We start from the raw sequence: 9,685 nt of genomic DNA on the forward strand, positions 1-9,685 counted from the left end.
ACGTGTGTGTTGCATGAGTTTTTACACTTTTTTTCAATCTGCTTTAGGATTTTTAGAATTAAAATATCATTATTCTCTGGAGTTGGAAGTTTTTGAGTTCTCAGTATTTTTACATTCGGCTTCCTTCTTATAGCCTCTGTAATTAATGTTGATCCCTTAAAATAAACAAGTCGCTTGTCGTAACACAGTGTAGAACCACAGTGGGAAGAGAAATCGTGGCAGGTGTTGGAGGAGGAAATCATGAGAAGCTCTGTGAGGTCAGAGAACCCAGCTGTCTAGATTTTAGTTCAAAGAAAAGTCTTAGGCATGAACTTTCTTCAAGACTGATGCACTAAGTTTAATACTTAGTTTAAATACAACTTAGTTTAGTTTAACAAATATAAGTTTTATTTTACTCCCCATGTTTTATAATCTAAATTGCCATTGGCCTTTTTTTTTTTTTTTTTTTTGAGACAGAGTCTCGCTCTGTCCCCTAGGCTGGAGTGCAGTGGCGTGATCTCCGTTCACTGCACGCTCCACCTGCTGGGTTCACTCCATTCTCCTGCCTCAGCCTCCCAAATAGCTAGGACTACAGGTGCCTGCCACCACGCCTGGCTAATTTTTTTGTATTTTTAGTAGAGATGGGGTTTCACCGTATTAGCCAGGATGGTCTCGATCTCCTGACCTTGTGATCCACATGCCTCGGCCTCCCAAAGTGCTGGGTTTACAGGCGTGAGATACTGCGCCCAGCCTATGGCAACATTTTTAATGGCAGCTTCACATTCTGGATATCTTTATGTTGGGGAAAAAGTTTCAAAGGTAACTGCTCTTCTGTAGCTAAGCTTTTTTAGAGCAGAGGATGGAGCAAATTCTGAGTTACTGAAATTACATATTCAGCACTATTACCTTGTTTAGCTTTAACTTCTATTTCATCTTTATAGTTGTCTTTTCAGAACATTTTCAGAAGAGATGAGAGAAATGCTTTGGGAATTGATTTGGAAATCTTTTTGGTGTCATTACTTTTAATAGCTAGATACATTTTTTAATTGTAAAAAATTCTGGAAATACTTTTTTCTCTACCTGCCCCCATTTTTTTTTTTTTTAAGACAAGGTCTGGTTGTGTTGCCCAGGCTGGGGTGCGGTGGCATAATCATAGCTTGCTGCGCCTTTGAACTCCAGGGCTCCGGTGATCCTCCCACCTTAGCCTCCTGAATGGCTGGGACTACAGGTGTGTGCCATCATTCCCAGCTATTTTTTTTTTTTTAATTTTGTAGAGACAAGGATCTTGCTATGTTGCCCAGGCTGGTCTCAACCTTCTTACTTCAAGTGATTCTCCCACCTTGGCCTCCTGAATTGCTGGGATTACAGGCATGAGCCACCGTGGCCAGCTTTTTTTCTGTTTTGTTTCTTGTTCCCCTTCTGTTTTGTTTTTTTAGCTGTTTTTCCATCCCATCTTTAAGTCTTCATTGCCCCCTCATTTTCCAACATCATGAGTCCCACAGTATGCTCAGCTAAGCATGACCACACACCATTTCAAGAAGCTGTTCATGGACCCAGCTTTTAGTACTGGCTGGGTCTTTGTCCTGCTGCAGCTTCCATTTGCTCCTCAGCTATCCTCTAGGCATCCAGTCTGGCTTAACCAGATTTCATGGCCTCATTTTGTCCTCTGCTACAGTGATTTCTACTCCTGAGGAGAAGCATAACTGTCTTCTAGAGGGAAACATTTTCACTTTTGGTTATCAACCTTGGTTCTTTTGGGATATTGGAAATTACCCCAATGACTGGACCCAGACTTAAGGTGGAAGTTCCAGCACAATTAATGCTGAATGGGGTTGTGCTTTTTCTTCTGGCATATAGTTGAATTATCCATTCTCATTATAGGTGGACTCGCAAATCTGTTTGTTATCTTCTACCCTCCCCTAGCCTATTATTTTCAGGGTCTCACTATGGAAGAACACTGTGGTGAAGGAAACACTCCGAATTCCTTGGGCAGGCATAGTCACTCATGTCTTTATTTCTGTCATGTTCATTTTACAGTCCTGACACCTGACTTCTGTTGCTAGAGCTGCAACTATGTAGGTAGGAGTACTGTTGGCTTTGGGGATACACACACTGGTGACCCTATAGGACACTCTTATTTGATATAGCATAAATATGTTTTTGAGAATTCATGTTATCCAGAATTATAAAAGCAGTTGTTTGAATGAGTGAAAGAAAGGGGGTTAAGGTTAGAGAGCTCCATACAAAGTCATATATAAGCAATGCAGCTTTTAAATTTAGCTTTTATTTAAGAGCAATGACCCTTTACCACTATCACCAGCAGTATTATTAGCCTGGTACCTTGTATTACTCTAATACCCATCATTTTGAAATATGGTGCAACAACACTCAAAAGAGCTATGCTACAAGAAACAACTTTCCTTTCTGTAATGCCCTCCCTTTAGGATCACTAGAAGTCTGTACAATGCAATTCAGATTCTCAAATTAATTATCTTTCCTATTAGTGTTATAAAAACTCATAGCAGATTCCTGTATGTACATGTATGTTATGAGTTGGATAAACATTGGTGGACTTCATTTGGAGTGAATCAGAATGGGATTCCCGTGAGAAGCCAACATCCCTCTAAACAAACTTTTGGAGCATGATATGGCTTGCATGTTTTGTCCCCTCCAAATCTCATGTTAAAATGTGACCCCCAGTGTTGGAGGTGGGCCTAGTGGGAGGTGTTTGGATCATGGGGGTGGATCCTCATGAATGTCTTGGTGCTGTCCTTGTGGTAATGAATGAGTTCTCACTTTGAGTTCACATGAGATCTGGATTAAAAGAACCTGGGGGCCAGGCATGGTGGCTCACGCCTGTAATCTCAGCACTTTGGGAGGCGGAGGCTGGCAAATCACAATGTCAAGAGATGGAGACCATCCTGGCCAACATCTTGAAACCCCATCTTTACTAAAAATACCAAAATTAGCCAGGTGTGGTGGCACATATCTGTAGTCCTAGCTACTCAGGAGGCTGAGGCAGGAGAATCGCTTGAACTCAGGAGACGGATGTTGCAGTGAGCTGAGATCGCATCACTGCACTCCAGCCTGGGTGACAGAGCAAGACTCTGTCTCAAACAAACAAACAAACAAACAAACAAAATAACCTGGCACCTCTTTCCTCTCTCTCTCTTGTTCTCTCACCATGTAACATGCTGGCTCCTCTCCTCCTGCCATGATTGTAAACTTCCTGAGGCCCTCACCAGAAGCAGATACCAGCATTATATTCCTTGTGCAGTCTACAGAACCGTGAGCCAAAATAAACCTTGTTTCTTTATAAATTGCCCAGTCTCAGGTATTCCTTTATAGCAATATGAACAGGCTAACACAGAGGATAACCAAATATTTATTAATGTCTAAAACTTGGAGAATACCTTACCTATAGCACAGGTTTGTTCTGAGGATCAACTGAAAGACTAAAATATTTGTTCTTTCCTTGAACAAAGCTTTAATGAGTACCAATATGTGCAAAACACTGTGCTAGGTGGTAGAGATCAGATGTGCTCCGTTCAGTTTAGTTAAAAATGAAATTGTTAGGGGCCGGGCACAGTGGCTCATACCTGTAATCCCAGCACTTTGGGAGGCCGAGGTGGGCGGATCACGAGGTCAGGAAATCGATACTATTCTGGCTAACACGGTGAAACCCCGTCTCTACTAAAAATATAAAAAATTAGCCACACGTGGTGGCAGGCGCCTGTAGTCCCAGCTACTCGGGAGGCCGAGGCAGGAGAATGGCATGAACCCGGGAGGCGGAGCTTGCAGTGAGTCGAGATCGTGCCACTGCATTCCAGCCTGGGCGACAGAGCGAGACTCCGTCTCAATAAATAAATAAATAATAAAATAAAATAAAATAAAGAAACTGTTATGTGTGCAATATATGATGTACGTAATAGTGTAAAGTGGGTAGGTATAAAAGCTTTGTGGAATAGTTGATATTGGAGCTGAATGTTGAAAGGTGATTAGGTGCTTGTCAGGTAACCATGTGTGCACATGACAGTAAGTAGAGCAGAGCAGGAGCAACAATATAGAAGCTGATGTGTTCTGAAGCTGCAGATGCAGATGATTAGAGGATAGAAGTACCAGAGATGTTGCAAGATGAGGTGAGGTTGTAGATGAGTAAAATGGGGCCAGAATGTGAGATGCATAATCTTGGGAGCATTTCTAAGGAGTCTGAATTTTATTCTATAGACAGGGAGAAGTCATTATAGGACCTTGAGGCAAGAAATAACATGATCAGCTCTACATTTTCAAAAGATAACTGTGCTCCACATTATGTGTCATTAGGGAAATGCAAATTAAAACAACAGTGACGTACTATTACATGACTGTTAACAATGGCTGAAATCCAAAACACTGACAACACCAAAGCTGGGGAAGACGGGGAGCAACAGGAACTCTCATTCACTGCCAGTGGGAATACAAAATGGTACTTTGGAAGATTGTTTGGCAACTTCTTACATATTCTTACTGTATGATCCAGCAATTATGCTCCTTGGAATTTGCCCAAGTGAGTTGAAAACATGTTCACACAAAAACCTGCATACAGATGTGTATGGAAGCTTTTTTCATAATTGCCAAAACTTGGAAGCAACCAAGATGTCCTTCAGTAGATGAATGTATAAATAAACTCTACTATACCCAGCCAATGGACTGTTATTCAGCACCAAAAAGAAATGAGCTATATCAACCCATGAAAAGACAAGGAAGAACCTTAAATGTGTGTTACTAAGTGAAAGAAGCCAATCTGAAAAGGCCGTATACTATAAAATCCTCAATTATGTTCTGGAAAAGGCAAAACTATGGAGACAGTAAAAAGTGTAGTGTTTTCCAGGATCTGAGGGGAGAGAGGAATGAATAGGCAAAGCACAGAGGATTTGTAGCACAGTATATGTATTCTGTGTGGTACTCTAATGGTGAATACACATCATTATGCATTAGTTAAAATCCATCAAGACTGAACCCTAGGGAGGAGCCAAGATGGCCGAATAGGAACAGCTCCCATCTACAGCTCCCAGCATGAGCGACGCAGTAGACGGATGATTTCTGCATTTCCCTCTGAGGTACCGGGTTCATCTCACTAGGGAGTGCCAGACAGTGGGCATAGTTCAGTAGGTGCAGCACACTGTGCGCCAGCTGAAGCAGGGCAAGGCATTGCCTCACTTGGGAAGCACAAGGGATCAGGGAGTTCCCTTTTCTGGTCAACGAAAGGGGTGACAGACGGCACCTGGAAAATCGGGCCACTCCCACCCGAATACTCCGCTTTTCCGACGGGCTTAGGAAACGGCGCACCAGGAGATTATAGCCTGCACCTGGCTCGGAGGGTCCTACGCCCACGGACTCTGGCTGATTGCTAGCACAGCAGTCTGAGATCAAACTGCAAGGCGGCAGCGAGGCTGGGGGAGGGGCGCCCGCCATTGCCCAGGCTGGCTTAGGTAAACAAAGCAGCCGGGAAGCTCGAACTGGGTGGAGCCCACCACAGCTCAAGGAGGCCTGCCTGCCTGCCTCTGTAGGCTCCACCTCTGGCGGCAGGGCACAGACAAACAAAAAGACAGCAGTAACCTCTGCAGACTTAAATGTCCCTGTCTGACAGCTTTGAGGAGAGCAGTGGTTCTCCCAGCATGAAGCTGGAGATCTGAGAACGGGCAGACTGCCTCCTCAAGTGGGTCCCTGACCCCTGACCCCTGAGCAGCCTAACTGGGAGGCCCCCCCAGTAGGGGCAGACTGACACCTCACATGGCCAGGTACTCCTCTGAGACAAAACTTCCAGAGGAACGATCAGACAGCAGCATTCGCAGATCACGAAAATCCGCAGTTCTGCAGACACTGCTGCTAATACCCAGGCAAACAGGGTCTGGAGTGGACCTCTAGCAAACTCCAACAGACCTGCAGCTGAGGGTCCTGTCTGTTAGAAGGAAAACTAACACACAGAAAGGACATCCACACCAAAAACCCATCTGTACATCACCATCATCAAAGACCAAAAGTAGATAAAACCACAAAGATGGGGAAAAAACAGAGCAGAAAAACTGGAAACTCTGAAAAGCAGAGCGCCTCTCCTCCTCCAAAGGAATGCAGTTCCTCACCAGCAATGGAACAAAGCTGGATGGAGAATGATTTTGACGAGTTGAGAGAAGAAGGCTTCAGATGATCAAACTAATCTGACCTACAGGAGGAAATTCAAACCAAAGGCAAAGAAGTTGAAAACTTTGAAAAAAATTTAGATGAATGTATAACTAGAATGACCAATACAGAGAAGTGCTTAAAGGAGCTGATGGAGCTGAAAGCCAAGGCTGGAGAACTACGTGAAGAATGCAGAAGCCTCAGGAGCCGATGCGATCAACTGGAAGAAAGGGTATCAGTGATGGAAGATGAAATGAATGAAATGAAGTGAGAAGGGAAGTTTAGAGAAAAAAGAATAAAAAGAAATGAACAAAGCCTCCAAGAAATATGGGACTATGTGAAAAGACCAAATCTGCATCTGATTGGTGTACCTGAAAGTGACAGGGAGAATGGAACCAAGTTGGAAAACACTCTGCAGGATATTATCCAGGAGAACTTCCCCAATCTAGCAAGGCAGGCCAACATTCAGATTCAGGAAATACAGAGAATGCCACAAAGATACTCTTCGAGAAGAGCAACTCCAAGACACATAATTGTCAGATTCACCAAAGTTGAAATGAAGGAAAAAATGTTAAGGACAGCCAGAGAGAAAGGTCGGGTTACCCACAAAGGGAAGCCCATCAGACTAACAGCGGATCTCTCAGCAGAAACTCTACAAGCCAGAAGAGAGTGGGGGCCAATATTCAACATTCTTAAAGAAAACAATTTTCAACCCAGAATTTCATATCCAGCCAAACTAAGCTTCATAAGTGAAGGAGAAATAAAATACTTTACAGACAAGCAAATGCTGAGAGATTTTGTCACCACCAGGCCTGCCCTAAAAGAGCTCCTGAAGGAAGCACTAGACATGGAAAGGCACAACCAGTACCAGCCGCTGCAAAATCATGCCAAAATGTAAAGACCATCGAGACTAGGAAGAGACTGCATCAACTAACGAGCAAAACAACCAGCTAACATCATAATGACAGGATCAAATTCACACATAACAATATTAACTTTAAATGTAAATGGACTAAATGCTCCAATTAAAAGACACAGACTGGCAAATTGGATAAAGAGTCAAGATCCATCAGTGTGCTGTATTCAGGAAACCCATCTCACATGCAGAGACACACATAGGCTCAAAGTAAAAGGATGGAGGAAGATCTACCAAGCAAATGGAAAACAGAAAAAGGCAGGGGTTGCAATCCTAGTCTCTGATAAAGCAGACTTTAAACAAACAAAGATCAAAAGAGACAAAGAAGGCCATTACATAATGGTAAAGGGATCGATTCAACAAGAAGAGCTAACTATCCTAAATATATATGCACCCAATACAGGAGTATAATAATAATAATAATAAAAAGAGTGAACCCTAATGTAAATTACAAACTTCAATTTATGTATGAAAATGATGTATCACTGTGGGGTTCATCAGTTGTAACAAATGTACCACTCTGGTGCAGGTTTTGATAGGAGAAGGCTGTGGGAGTGAAGGGCATATAGGAACTCTGTAATTTCTGCTCAGTTCTGCTGCTCAAAAAATGAAATCTATTCAAAAAGGAAATTTTTCCTGTTTAGACTAACTTAGTTCATTTCCCTCATTTAGTTCCTTCATTGGTGAGGCTTCATTGCAATGCATTCTAAAGTCAAACATAAAATTATTTTAGAACTTTGTGTGACTTCTCCGCTTGCTTAAACATCATTGTGGAATAATGTAAAAATATGATACCCTAAACTAGTTTTCATAAACATTTTTTCAAAATTGAAATTAAAAAAAACTGGCTTCATGGATAGATGGGTTGAAAGAGTGAAAGGCAAGAATCGAGGATCAAAACTAGGCCATGAAAATTGCTCAGTTGAGAGCTAATGAAGCCCTAAATTAAGTCCTAATCATTGTAGATGGAGTGGGTGACAGATTTAAACAATATTAAGAGGCCGGGCACAGTGGCTCACACCTGTAATCCCAGCACTTTGGGAGGCCGAGACAGGTAGATCACAAGGTCAGGAGTTCGAGACCAGCCTGGCCATTATGGTGAAACCCCGTCTGTACTAAAAATACAAAAATTCGCCAGGCGTGGTGGTGCGTGCCTTTAGTCCCAGCTACTCAGGAAGCTGAGGCAGGAAAATCTCTTGAACCCGGGAGGTGGAGGTTGCAGTGAGCCGAGATCGCACCACTGCACTCCAGCCTGGGTGACAAAGCAAGACTGTGTTTCAAAAACAAACAAACAAAAAACAATATTAAGAAGTCATATTGTCTAGAATTGGTCATTTCTAGGTGTCATGGGGTTGGGGGAAAATCCAAAATGATTGACAGATCATTTTGAGTGATGGCATGAAAGGCATCTCTTTACCAAGATGGGGACTACAGGAAAGCAGGAGATTTGTGGGAAAAATTATAAGTTTTGAGTACATTGGATTTCAGATGCCTCTGGAATATCATGCTCATGGAGTGGAGATTACTAACAAAACCACAATCTTTAAAAATAACTGCTTCTTTAAACATGCTTATATTGTAGTGAGTTCAGTGATATCTTATATCCTTTGGTAGAAAAAATTGTAAAAAATTTATGTATGGCACATTTCTCTGACTCTTGCACTTTCATAGTGTTCACTTTCTGTTCACCTAGGTTTACTTACTGATATCCTTCTCCCACTCTGAGGCTTTACCTATCCTGAAATACATTTAAAAATTTACCCAAGTCAGAAACACTTCCCAACTCATCCTGTAAGGCCAATATTACCCTGACACCAAATCCAACAGACATAAAGAAAACTACAGGTCATCTCTTATGATTATAGACACAGAGATCCTGAGGAAATACTTCCAGACCAAATCCATCAACATTTGTAAAGGATTACATACCATGTACAAATAGGATTTATCCCAGTAATGCAAGATTGATTTGACACACAAAAATTAATGTAATATATGAATAAAAGAGGAAAGAAACCCACATGATTATTTCAATAGACACTGAAAAAAGCATTTGACAAAATTCACACCCCTTCATGATTAAAAAGAAACCCCACCTAAAGTAGGAATAGAAGGGAAGCTCCTCAACCTGAAAATGGTTATCTATAAAAACCCCACGGTTAACATTATACCTAATGGTTTCCTTCAGGAATAAGAGAAGGATGTCCAGTCTCACCGCTTTTATTCAATCTTGTACTGAAGGTTCTAGAGCAGAGCAATTAGGCAAGAAAGGGAAATAAGAAGGGCATGGTGGCTCACGCCTGTAATCTCAGCACTTGGGAGGCCAAAGCAGGTAGATCACCTGAGGTCAGGAGTTCTAGACCAGCCTGGCCAACCTGGTGAAACCCCATCTCTACTAAAAATATACAAATTTGCCTGGCATGGTGGTGGGTGCCTGTAATCCCAGCCACTTGGGAGACTGAGGCAGGAGAATCGCTTGAACCCAGTAGGCAGAGGTTGCAGTGAGCTGAGATTGCTCCATTGTACACAAGCCTGGGCAAGACTGGCACGAGACTCTCTCTCAAAAAAAAAAGGGAGGGGGAATAAAAGAGCATAGAGATTAGAAAGGGAGAAGTAAAGCTCTGTTTGTAA

The sequence above is a fragment of the Pongo pygmaeus genome, chromosome 8 (assembly GCF_028885625.2).
Source record: "Pongo pygmaeus isolate AG05252 chromosome 8, NHGRI_mPonPyg2-v2.0_pri, whole genome shotgun sequence".
Classification (NCBI taxonomy): Eukaryota; Metazoa; Chordata; class Mammalia; order Primates; family Hominidae; genus Pongo; species Pongo pygmaeus.